This window comes from Haematobia irritans, chromosome 2 (assembly GCF_050003625.1).
Source record: "Haematobia irritans isolate KBUSLIRL chromosome 2, ASM5000362v1, whole genome shotgun sequence".
NCBI lineage: Eukaryota > Metazoa > Arthropoda > Insecta > Diptera > Muscidae > Haematobia > Haematobia irritans.
Genome location: NC_134398.1, coordinates 133,416,198 through 133,430,358, shown reverse-complemented (window position 1 = coordinate 133,430,358; position 14,161 = coordinate 133,416,198). Strand labels below are relative to the sequence as shown.

The following is a 14,161-nucleotide window of genomic DNA, read 5'->3' as shown; positions in this document are numbered from 1 at the left end:
ACCCATCTCCGATTTGTTTTAAGAAATTTTTCCCAGTCTAAAATTTTCATAAGATTTGTCAGAAATTTTGAGTTATTTGATATCCATAAATAAATGCGGAAATTTCCCGTCGGTTCAGATTTTGTATATGGAGATAAATACTTGAGAAATCTCCATATACACCCGACGTCCTTGGAAGCTGTAATTTTAAATTAAACTTCTGCCAACGTACCATCTGAGGCGGTCTTTTGGGAGAACGTTTGTTTCATTAAATTAATAGCCTCTAATGTCCATAACTGATGGACCATTTATAAATCGATGTTTCACCATTTTACTTCTATAGAAACAATATTCACACTGAAAAAAATATTGTCGTGAGGTCAAAGATTTCATGTGTTTAAAATACGAATACAAATTTTGTTTAGCATAGAAGACACATTTCTCTAAAATAAAGTTATTTTCCTTGTCCAAAAGTCGATAAACTTTTCAATGAAGTCGTATTGTCCTTATAATTAAGCGATTTGACTTAAAAATGGGTATATTAACATGAAAGAAAAAATTTATAGGCTAAGGTCAACTTGACTTTAATAATTAAGAAAAATTCTTTAAATTTAATGAAAGTGTCTTTAAATTTGTTGTCTTTTTGCAGAGAATTGTGTCTTAAAAGTATCCTTACTTGTATTCTCCGCTTCTTTGGCTCGGAATCAATACCAAATTTTTTAAAGTAAAGACAAAATCTTTGGAACCGAGTATGCTTTTTTTTCAGTGCATAACTGTCCAGCTATTCCTGTCACCTGTTGTATGGTAGTGGTTATTTAAAATTCCGCCCGTCCTAATTTATGGCAGTTTATGTTTGTTTTATATATCCGACACATTACATTTTTAACATCTAAACATGCTATCTGATTGGCCCGAAATTTTGATTTTTGTGTATTTTTCTTTTTTATATAGATTTATTTTTTATAAAATGCCTAATTATTTTTTGAAATTTTTTGTTTCAATAAATTCATATGCTGGAGATTGTTGTTATCTACCCATATTTTTATGTGGTCTCTATATACTCGTAGTCTTGTGTCGTATTTTAATTTATGGGCCTGAAATTAAAATGTAGAGTTCTTTACATCCATAAAATGCTGAGATTTGTTGTCGAGTCATATCAAAAATTAAAATTAGAGCACTTTTGGACATATAAACACATATGGCAAAATAGAATATTATATCGGTCTATTTTCGGAACAATACACCTTAAAATTACAATTGGAATACTGTTAAAATGAGATTTTAACAGTATTCCTGGAGTCGACTCCGGAGACAGAGTCGAGCAAAATTGACTCGACTCCACAGCCCTGGTTCTAAAGCAAGTAGGCGATATTGATAGAATTTTTTTTAATTATTGTCTCTTTCTATGTGCCAGAATTCATACCATTTCAAATATTTCTTTTAGTTAAAAATTAAATGTCAACGATGGTTCATGTCCCTAAGATAATCTAATGGGAGCATTTTGACAATCAAAATTTTAGACCTACGGACATCGTTTGGAGTTTTCTTGACACGGTAAAAAGTTTGCTTATTTTATTTATAAACGTGGACGTAAAATAAGCAATTTTCTTTTAAGTTAGAATTTTGCATAATTGGTACTATAATACAAAATTGATTTTTATTCATTTTTCTGATTTTTTCTTCATGTGCTATCAAGGTCCTTTAAAATGTTTAAACCCTCTAAAATCATATTCGACTTTAAGTAGAATTTTCACAATGTTTCAAGTAAAACACGTCTCCAAAATAAGATGATGAAAAAAATCCTATTTTTGAACGCTTTTTAGCTTAATAGCTAAGATGTAAAAAGTCAACAAATTAAAAGACGATTTCATCAATTTTGAGGAAATCGAGGTTTCAGAATTATCAAAGACAAGTTGACTTTAGTAAAATACAATTTTCTTTCATGTAAAGAGACACATTTTTAAGTCGAATCACTTAACTATAGGGACAAAATGACTTCACTGAAAAGTTTATCGGCAAACAAAACATATTTTTATCTGAGAAAAGTCTCTTATTTACTAAGCCGAATTCGCTTTCGAATTTTAAGGACAAGAAATACTTGGCATTTTGACAATGATTATACTCTGCGCCACACTGTGGAACAGGGTATTATAAGTTAGTGCAAATGTTTGCAACATCCAGAAGGAGACGAGAATAGAACCCTATTGATTTTGGAAGAAATCGGTTCAGATTTAGATATAGCTCCCATATATATCTTTCGCCCAATATGCACTTATATGGACCCAGAAGCCAGAGTTTTATCCTGATTTGCTTGAAATTTTGCACAACCATAACACTTGGTCGTATAGTAAGTGTGCAAAATTTGATTGAAATCGGTTCAGATTTAGATATAGCTCCCATATATATCTTTCGCCCGATATGGACTTATATGGCCCCAGAAGCCATAGTTTTACCCTAATTTGCTTGAAATTTTGCACCTGGAGAACAATAAGTACTATAGTCAGGTGTGCCAAATTTGATTGAAATTGGTTCAGATTGAGATATAGCTCTCATATAACTATCTTTCGCCAGATATAGACTTATATGACCCCAGAAGCCAGAGTTTTAGCCCAATATGGTTGTAATTCTTCAATAGGAGTACAATTGAAAGTATAGTCAAGTGTGCTAAATTTTATTGAAATCGTTTCAGATTTAGATATAGCTCCCATATATATCTTTCGCCCGATTTTAAGTCATATGACCACAGGGTTAAAATTTTTAGTCCGATTTACGTGAAATTTTGCACAGGGATTAGAATTAAAATACTAAGTATGCACGTCAAAGTTGGTTGAAATCGGTTCAGATTTCTACATAGCTTCCATATATATGCTTTTCCGATTTGGGAAAAAATGACCAAAATACCCACTTTTTCCTTATAAAATCGCCACTGCTAAGTCGAAAACTTGTAAAAGTGACTCCTAGTGTAAAATTTCAACCATATTGGGCTAAAACTCTGGCTTCTGGGGCCATATAAGTCTATATCGGGCGAAAGATGAAAGATGTATTTGGCACACCTGACTATAGTACTTATTGTTCTCCTGGTGCAAAATTTCAAGCAAATTAGGGTAAAACTCTGGGGCCATATAAGTGCATATCGGGCGAAAGATATATATGGGAGATATATCTAAATCTAAACCGATTTCTTTTAAAATCAATAGGGTTCTATTCTGACCCAAAACAGGAACTTGTACCAAATTTGAAGGCGATTTGGTTTAAACTGCGACCTAGACAAAAATGTGTGTAGACAGACGGACATGGCTCGATCGACTCAGGGGCCCACCCTGAGCATTATTGCCAAAGACACTATGTGTCTATCTCGTCTCCATCTTGGTGTTGCAAACATATGCACTAACTTATAATAACCTGTTCCACAGTATGGAGCAGGGTATAAAGATAAAGATGGCGATGGATATAGCTAACGAAAGGCATCAACATAACACAGTGAGAAAATTAAATGCGAGACATCTTTTTTGTGTTGGTAAATGAGCTTGCATTCATCATCAAAATTGCTTAAATCTAAACATTATTCAATTTGCATATTAAATTGTGTATTCGGAGTCTTAAAAATATGCTTAAGGTGAAACTAAAAATATGTTTCTGAAAATATATATACTTGAAGCAGAATATGTTTGAGAGTATATGTTATAGAGATAATTTTTTTTGAGGGTGTAGGCAAATATATTACTCCGAACTTCCCGATTTTGCCCCGATTTTCTTAAATCAGTTGACATTCTAGCTAAATTTGCCAAATTTGGTCTGTTTCGGTGCAGAGCAGACATATTTACACGCAGAGAAGGAAGATGATCACCTCAAACATGTTTCAAGAGCAAATTGTTATTTTTGTATGGTCACCATGTAACATGTTTGTCACTAAAATTTTATTTTCTCGTCAAATATAACCTGCTTGCCGAAATCAGATACATAATTTCCGAGAAAATAACATGGTTGCGAAAACCATGTTACATGGTCACCACCCAAAAATAATATTTTGCTCCTAAAATATGTTTGAGGTCATCATATTCCTTCTCTGGGTGTATGTACGCCCGATTTGGGCATCAACTTCACCCCAAAAAAAATCGCTTCTGTAACATATACTCGAAACACATTTTGCTTCAAGCATATATATTTTCAGAATTGGTCCAAACAAAATATTGTTTGTATTGTTCAAACATATTATGTTTCACCTTAGGGCATATACTGGTAGTAAAAAATTTTAATGAAATTTTCTTTGTGTGGATATATTTTTAAGGCGCCAATTGGTTACTTCCATTATTTTACTTGCAGCATACACTCTAGGTCTCTCTTTCTAAACACATATATGTTTATAGGTTATTTCCAAATTAATATATGTTTGCATCTAAGCATATTATACTTACAAACATTTATGTCGCAAATATAATATGTTCTAACATATTAACATATATGTCCCAAACATGTTATTCTAGTTGATGAACTATATGCTTGCACTTAAAAATGTTGTGTTAAAAAATTTAAGTTTCGAAAATATTTTTTTTTTTTACACCCAAACATATGAAAAACAGTCTTTTTCGTTCGTGTTCCATTCAGCTCCGTTTGGTTAAATTAAAAATAATTATTTACCCTATTTTGCAGGAAGTCTTGGAGTTTGTATGTGAACAGAGATACGTAGGTTCTTTTCACATTTTCCACCAACTGTCCTATTGTATCAACTAATCGATCTAATTTAAAGAAAAGAGAAATAAATTGCTACAAATCATCATCATTATCATCTATCGACTATACAACAAAGTTGAATTTCGTTGCTTTTTTAATGAATGTTATCTGGACTCTCTAATGAAATGGTTCGAATTTTTCATTTTGCTGTTTTTAACATTTGCCGCAAAAATAATTGCAACGCATAGATTTTTGTTATCAGGAGTCTATGCGAACGAATAACCACCCTCAAGGGGATCCCAAGGAGCGCTGACTAAGAGGCCACCGAAACATTGTGTAAATCCAATAAAATTAAGTTAAAGAACCAATCAACTACTTGCAAAAGCCACCATCAAACCAACCAACCACCTTCGCATCTCCATGGGAGCTTAGACTGATCCAATCTGTTGCTCTCTCTCTCTCTCTCTCTTTCAATACTCTCTGTTTGTCAGGCTAAGAAGATAACCATATGCCATAACAAACGTGCCGCATCTATTTTCTCTGACATAAAATTATCACCAGCGATGACTTTTTATGCAAAACGCATCAGGAAAAAAAAATTCAAAAAAAAAAACTTGCAGCAGCCTTTGACTACTCAAGCTCCATTTCATCGCTAAGGATGAAGATGAAAAATTTTTCTGAAAAAATATGCACCACAATATTGGATGGAAGATTTTTTTGTTTTTATGCTAAATTTATGCTCTGATATCAAACAAAACCAATGACTGGAAAAGTAGTGTGGCAAGTTAGTTGTATGCAGTCCTAGGTTATATGAATACCTGTACCAGTTATAAAAGTCTGTCCCAGTAAATGTGTCTGTCTGTCCGCAAAAAACAAAATGAGTTGGCGTATCACAAGAACGTAGAACAAAATAAAATTATGTTTGGTCCAAGTACAAAAACAAATCCGGCCCAAGAATATATTGTATGTTAACGACTTTTTCTGGCTAATTTTGTAATAACACCCGTGTGTGAGAACAGTGGATCGAAATTTTATTTTTTTTACATTTTCTTTACATTAATATGAAAGTCCAAAAAATTTCTGAAGAAAAGTCGACTACAAATGGAAGGTTCTTATAACTTGTATCCTTAGTTACATTAAAAAATATTTAAGTGATATTAAAGATTAAGCAACCTTCTTTTTAGGATGTGCAATTTACAAATTATTAAGGACACATTTCTTTGAAATAATTTATTAAATTATTATTATTTAATTATAATTAAAATAAAGTTTATAATTTTTGTTAAAAATGTGTATACCCTGCGCCACACTGTTGAACAGGGTATTATAAGTTAGTGCATATGTTTGCAACACCCAGAAGGAGACGAGATAGGCACATGGTGTCTTTGGCAAAAATGCTCAGGGTGGGCTCCTGAGTCCATATAGCCATGTCCGTCTGTCCGTGAACACATTTTTGTAATCAAAGTCTAGGTCGCAGTTTTAGACCATTCGACTTCAAATTTGGCACAAGTATGTGTTTTGTCAGAATAGAACCCTATTGATTTTGGAAGAAATCGGTTCAGATTTAGATATATCTCCCATATATAGCTTTTGCCCGATTTACACTCATTTGACCACAGAGTCCAATTTTTAACTCCGATTTAGTTGAAATTTTGCACAGGGAGTAGAATTAGCATTGTAGTTATCCGTGCCAAATTTGGCACGGATAGCTACATAGCTGAAATCGGTTCAGATTTATATATAGCTCCCATATATATGTTTTTCTGATTTCGACAAAAATGGTAAAAATACCAACATTTTCCTTGTAAAATCGAAAAGTTGTAAAAAGGACTCTAATCTTCTAATACATATATATCGAGCGATAAATCATAAATAAACTTTTGCGAAGTTTCCTTAAAATTGCTTCAGATTTAAATGTTTCCCATATTTAGACCCTGCGCCACACTGTGGAACAGGGTATTATAAGTTAGTACATATGTTTGTAACACCCAGAAGGAGACGAGATAGACACATGGTGTCTTTGGCAATAATGCTCAGGGTGGGTCCCTGAGTCGATCTATCCATGTCCGTCCGTCTGTCTGTCTGTGAACACATTTTTGTGATCAAAGTTTAGGTCGCAGTTTAAGTCCATCGGCTTCAAATTTGGCACAAGTTGATATTTTGGGTCAGAATAGAACCCTATTGATTTTGGAAGAAATCGGTTCAGATTTAGATACAGCTCCCATATATATCTTTCGCCCGATATGCACTAATATGGACCCAGCAGCCAGAGTTTTATACCGATTTGCTTGAAATTTTGTACAAACATAACACTTAGTCGTATAGTCAAGTGTGCAAAATTTGATTGAAATCGGTTCAGATTTAGATATAGCTCCCATATATATCTTTCGCCCGATATGGACTAATATGGTCCTAAAAGCCAGAGTTTTGGCCCAATTTGGTTTAAATTTTGCACAGGGAGTAGATTTGGCATTGTAGGTATGCGTGCCAAATTTGGTTGAAATCGATTCAGATTTAGATATAGCTCCCATATATATCTTTCGCCCGATATGGACTAATATGGTCCTAGAAGCCAGAGTTTTGGCCCAATTTGTTTGAAATTTTGCACTAAGAATACAATTAGTAGTGCAGTTAAGTGTGCAAAATTTGATTGAAATCGGTTCAGATTTAGATATAGCTCCCATATATATCTTTCGCCCGATATGGACTAATATGGTTCTAATAGCCAGAGTTTTGGCCCAATTTGGTTGAAATTTTGCACAGGGAGTAGATTTAGCATTGTAACTATTCGTGCCAAATTTGATTGAAATCGGTTCAGATTTATATATAGCTCCTATATATAGCTTTCGCCCGATTTACACTCATATGACCACAGAGTCCAATTTTTTACTCCGATTTAGTTGAAATTTTGCACAGGGAGTAGAATTAGCATGGTAGCTATGCGTGCCCAATTTGGTTGAAATCGGTTCAGATTTAGATATAGCTCCCATATATATGTTTTTCTGATTTCGACAAAAATGGTCAAAATACCAACGGTTTCCTTGTAAAATCGCCACTGCTTAGTCGAAAAGTTGTAAAAATGACTCTAATTTTCCTGAACTTCTACTACATATATATCGAGCGATAAATCATAAAAAAAAACTTTTGCGAAGTTTCCTTAAAATTGCTTCAGATTTAAATGTTTCCCATATTTTTTTACTAACATTGTGTTCCACCCTAGTGCACTACCCGACTTAAATTTTGAGTCTATAGATTTTGTATCAAATTCTGTCCAGATCGAGTGAAATTTAAATGTATGTATTTGGGACAAACCTTTATATATAGTCCCCAATAATTTGACTGATGTGATATCGAAAATTTAGATCTACAAAATGGTACAGGGTATAATATAGTCGGCCCCGCCCGACTTTAGACTTTCCTTACTTGTTTTTTACTAAAATTGTGTTCTACCTTAGTGCATTAGCCGACTTAAATTTTGAGTCTATAGATTTTGTAGAAGTCTATAAAATTCTGTCCAGATCGAGTGATATTTAAATGTATGTATTTGGGACAAACTTTTATATATAGCCCCCAACACATTTGACGGATGTGGGTTTACGGTTTTTTCAGTGAACATAAGGAAAATTTAAAATAAAGACGCATTTTTATGCAATTTCACAAAAGTGCATTTATGATTTATCGATCGATAGACATATATTAGAGGTATATGAAAATTTGATTTTTATTCATTTTCACATTCATATCCATATCGGACAGAAGATATACATGGTAGCTATATCTAAATCTGAACCGAATTCAATCAAATTTGGCTTCATGGACCATAAAAGTCCATATAGGAAAATATATATGGGTGTTGTATCTTTATCTGAACCGATTTCTTTCAAAATCAATACGGCTCTATTCTGACCAAAAACATAAACTTGTGCCAAACTTGAAGTGGATTGGACTAAAACTCCGACCTGGACTTTGATTACAAAAATGGTTTCATGGACAGAGGGAACATGGCTACATCGACTCGGGGACCAGCCCTGATCTATTTTGCCAAAGACATCATATGTCTATCTCGTCTCCTTCTTGCACTGAAAAAAGCATGCCAGGTTCCAAAGATTTTGTCTTTACTTTAAAAATGTTGGTATTGATTCCGAGCCAAAGAAGCGGAGAATACAAGTAAGGATACTTTTAAGACCCAATTCTCTTTTAAATTTAGGTTTTGTATAATTCCTTCAAGGAAGCAAATTTTAATTTTTCGCTTTTTCAGCTTTTTTTCTTCATATGGTATCAAAGTCCTTTAAAAACGATTTAACGACAACTTTATTTTCCAAATTAAGACTCGACTTCGAGTAGAAATTATGGTATGTTTCAAGTAAAAACGTCTTTAAAATAAAGTGTTGAAAAACATGTCCTATATTTGAACGTTTTTTGCTTTATAGTTAAGATGCTAAAAGACAACAAATTTAAAGACTCTTTCATTAAATTTAAAGACCTTAGCCCAAAAATTTTTTCTTTCATATTATGATACCCATTTTTAAATCGCTTAATTATAAGGATAATACGACTTGATTGAAAAGTTTATCGGCTTTTGGGAGAAGTAAAATTTGCATTCGTATTTTAAATACATGAAATCTTTGACCTGACGACAATATTTTTTTCAGTTCAATGTTGCAAACAAATGCACTAATTTATAATGTCCTGTTCCAGAGCGTGGTGTGGCATTAATTCCGAGCCAAAGGTAAGGATTCATGAAAATAAAAACATTTATATTGACCCTTTTTGGCTTTATATCTAAAATTAAAATTAGATTACAACTGCCAGCTTAAAAATCCATATAATAGCATATCCTAATGGTATATATAAAGTAAAAAGGGAATAAAAAGGGAAGGAAAAAAAACACAAAAAAACACAAAACTTTAAACCAAAAGTTTCATATGCTTGAAATAAGTCTTACAGCCTATTTCTGATATCCGAAAGTAATTGCGAACGAACGGCAGTCACTCACTTTCGCCGTTTATTTTGCAAATTTTTCTCATTGTTGATATTTGGTTTAGCTCAATATTTTTATACCCAACACCATAGAATGGTGATGGGGGTATAATAAGTTTGTCATTCCGTTTGTAACACATCGAAATATCGATTTCCGACTATATAAAGTATATATATTCTTGAAATTCTAAGACGATATAACGATGTCCGTCTGTCCGTCTGACTATCTGGCTGTCTGCCTGTCTGTCTGTCTGTTGTAATCACGCTACAGTATTCAATAATGAAGCAATCGTGCTGAAATTTTGCACAAACTCGTCTTTTGTCTGCAGGCAGGTCAAGTTCGAAGATGGGCTATATCGGTGCAGGTTTTGATATAGTCCCATATAAATCTACCTCCCGATTTTGGTCTTGGGCTTATAGAAATCATAGTTTTTATCCAATTTGCCTGAAATTTTAAATTTAGAGGTATTTTATGCCCATAAAGATATGTGTCAAATATGGTCCATGTTTTGGTATAGCCCCCATATAGACCTATCTCCGGATTTTACTTCTTGGGCTTATAGAAACCGCAGTTTTATTCAATTTACCTGAAATTGGAAATCGAGAGGTACTTTAGAACCGTAAAGAGGTGTGCCAAAAATGGTGAGCATCGGTTACCAAAAATTGTGAGTATCGCTCCATATTTTGGTATAGCGCCCATATAGACCGTTCTCCCCATTTTACTTCTTGGGCTTATAGAAACCGCAGTTTTTATCCAATTTACCTGAAATTGAAAATCGAGAGGTACTTTAGAACCGTAAAGAGGTGTGCCAAAAATGGTGAGCATCGGTCCATGTTTTGGTATGGTCGCCATATAAACCGACCTCCCGATTTGGGGTCTTGGGCTTATAGAAACCGTAGTTTTTATCCAATTTGCCTGAAATTGAAAATCTAGAGGTACTTGAGGACCATCAAAAGGTGTGCCGAAAATGGTCCGTATCGTTCCATGTTTTGGTAAAGCCCCCATATAGACCGATCTCCCGATTTTACATCTTGGGTTTATAGAATCTGTAGTTTATATAAAATTTGTCTGAAATTGGAAATTTATAGGTATTTTAGGACCATAAAGAGGTGTGCCACAAATGGTGAGTATCGGTCCAAGTTTTGGTATAGCCCCCATATAGACTGATATCCCGATTTTACTTCTTGGGCTTCTAGAATCCGAAGTTGTTATCCAATTTGCCTGAAATTGGAAATCTAGAGTTATTTTCGGGCCATAAAGTGGTGTGCCGAAACGGTGAGTATCGGTCCATATTTTAGTATAGCCCCATAAGAACGATCTCCCGGTTGAACTCCTTGGGTTTCTAGAAACCATAGTTTTTATCCGATTTGCCTTAAATTTTAAATATTCTCGTATTTTAGGCTTACAAAAACGTGTATCGGATTAAGTTTTTATCGGTCCTTTTGGTAATGCCTCCATATAGACCGACTTCACTTCTTGAGGGTATAGAAGGCGCACTGATCATGAAAATTGCTTGAAACTCAATGTAAAAATTCCAGATTTTACTTCTCGGGTGAAAATCTACAGATTTAAGATTTCAAATCAAGACGTTATTTTATAATTTTCTTGCACACTTACAAGAGATGTTAATGATTCCTCTAAAACTCAAACAAAAATGGTTCTTATAAATGCAGAATCTGATATAGTTTTTCTCTATTTATGAATGCCTTTTTCCACAAAACGAAAAGTTTGTGCAAAGTGTGTGGATTTGACATTTCTGTTCGACAAAATGCGAACGAATGGAGTTAGAGAAACCCAATTTTAGTGGTAACGTTACGTTTTCGTTCGCATTGATTTTCGTCTCACTTGTCGTTTAGATAGAGCTTAGAGAAATCGAAATCAGCTGATTTTCGTTTTGTATGCGAACGAACAGCAGAATTCGGATATCAGATATAGGCTGTTAGATTCGTAATATCAGTTCACTTAAAGGCCATTTCTTTACATTAAGGAAAAATTGCCTTACTTAAAAGACCCCCGACTTTAAGAGTGGGACGCAAATTTCCAAAATGTGTATCCTAAATTTAATGAAAAAACATTTGGAAGCAGAGATTATAAACCTTATTTTACTTAAAAGGTCATTATTTTAAAGAAATTTGTCCTTAATCTTGCGTATATTGAGTGCACTAAAATTTAGGTTGCATAATCTTCCATATTTGATCAATATTTTTTCATGAAACATGTTTATAAGTAACACTAAAAATATCCACTCGCTACCACTGTGCAAATCTTGCCCGTTGGCTCTGATAAAAAAACAATATATTTGAATGCTTTATTTGTTACCATCAAAAGTCTCATCATCACAATCAATAAGAGACAGGGAAGATGGCAATGCGAAATGATCGCTACAGTCAGCAGCATTTCGCATTGGCTTTATCACTAAATAGCAAGTTGTGAGGTAAACCTGACTAAACATAATTAATGCTAAAAATAATACACGCAAATTTAAAGCCATAATTTTGTGTGTAGGAATCTCTCTTTTTGTCCTAATCATTGTCTATTCTATTCCCCTAGCCCAGAAATTCCAAATGCATTCGGTTAGTTTCTTTTCAGAAGATTCAAATGATTTAATGGTTGCAGCGACAAGAAAGATGAAACCAACTATTAATGAAAGAGTTTTTGAGTTAGATGGGAACATGTATTAAGGTGGAAAGGAAGAAAAATTGTTTTTTTATGAGATAATGTTGTTTGGTAAATTTTGGCCTACGATAATAATTTTATATTTAATTAATCATTTACTTTAAAAACATGCGACCTAAGCCCTTTCACTACCTAATTATTTGAAGCTAATATTTAAAAACAATTTTTATAACCTCCACCATAGGGGATATATTAACTTTTTCATTCCGTTTGTAACACATAGAAATATTGCTCTAGGACCCCATAAAGTCGTGGTGAAATTCTGAGTCGATCCGTCCGACCGTCTGTTGAAATCACGCTAACCTCCGAACGTAACAAGCTATCGACTTGAAACTTGGCACAAGTTGTTGTTATTGATGTAGGTCGGACGGCATTACAAATGGGCCATATCGGACCACTTTTACGTATAGCCCCCATATAAACCGACGCTCACATTTGGCTTGCGGAGCTTCTATGAGGGGCAAAATTCATCCGATCCGGCTGAAATTTGGTACATGGTGTTAGTATATGGTCTTTAATAAATATGCAAAAATTGGTCCACATCGGTCCATAATCATATATAGCCCCCATATAAACCGATACCCAGATTTGGCTTGCGGAGCCTCTAAGTGAAGCAAATTTCATCCGATCCGGCTGAAATTTGGTACGTGGTGTTAGTATATTGTCTCTAACAACCATGCCAAAATTGGTTCATATCGGTCCATAATTATATATAGCCCCCATATAAGCCGATCCCCATATTTGACCGCCGGAGCCTCTTAGAGGGGCAAAATTCATCCGATTCGGTTGAAATTTGGTACGTGGTGTTAGTATATGGTCTATAACAACCATGCAAGAATTAGTCCATATCAGTCCATAATTATATATAGCCCCCATATAAATCGATCCCCAAATTTGTCCTCCGGAGCCTCTTGGAGGAGCAAAATTCATCCGATCCGTTTGAAATTTGGAACATGGTGTTAGAATGTGGTCTGTAACAAACATGCAAGAATTGCTCAATATCGGTCCATAATTATATACAGCCCCCATATAAACCGTTCCCCAGATTTGATCACCGGAGCTCTTGGAGGAGCAAAATTCTTCCGATCCGGTTGAAATTTGCAAAGTGGTGTTAGTAAAAGGCCGCTAATAACCATGCCAAAATTGGTCCATATCGGTCTATAGTTATATATAGCCGATCCCCAATCACACAAAAATTGGTCCATATCCGTTCGTAATCATGGTTGCCACTCGAGCCAAAAATAATCTAGCAAAATTTTATTTTTATAGAAAGCATTGTCAAAATGTTATTTCTATAGAAAATTTTGTCAAAATTTTATTTCTATAGAAAATTTTTTCCAAATTTTACTTCTATAGAAAATTTTGTCAAAATTTTATTTTGTCAAAATTTTATTTCTATAGAAACTTTAAACTTAATTATATACGTATTTAATCGGCCTCGTTTAGTTTAATATATACCACGTATGGACTATGTGGTATATATTACGTTGTTAGGAAGTTTTAAGATACCTTGCCATCGGCAAGTGTTACCGCAACCTAAGTAATTCGATTGTGGATGGCAGTCTTCAGTAGAAGTTTCTATGCAATCCATGGTGGAGGGTACATAAGCTTCGGCCTGGCCGAACTTACGGCCGTATATACTTGTTATATATTTATTACTGGAGGGAAAATATTTATTTTGGAAAAATTTTGTACATAAAAGTTTCTTGTTTATCCCAATACACTTTTAATTTACGCTCCACCCTAATCACCAATTTAGACTTAAATCTAAAAAATATTCATTTTAATTAATGTTGAAAAGATTAAAATACATTTAAATCTCCCGAAAACATGTGAGGGACGAAGAGATTTATA

General features: G+C 34.0%; 1 protein-coding gene across 2 annotated transcripts in view; it reads left to right on the top strand.

Annotated features, from left to right (window-relative positions):
- Nucleotides 1-14,161, top strand: part of salr (spalt-related) — a 113,855-nt gene that overhangs the window by 48,423 nt on the left and 51,271 nt on the right. The window lies entirely within an intron of this gene.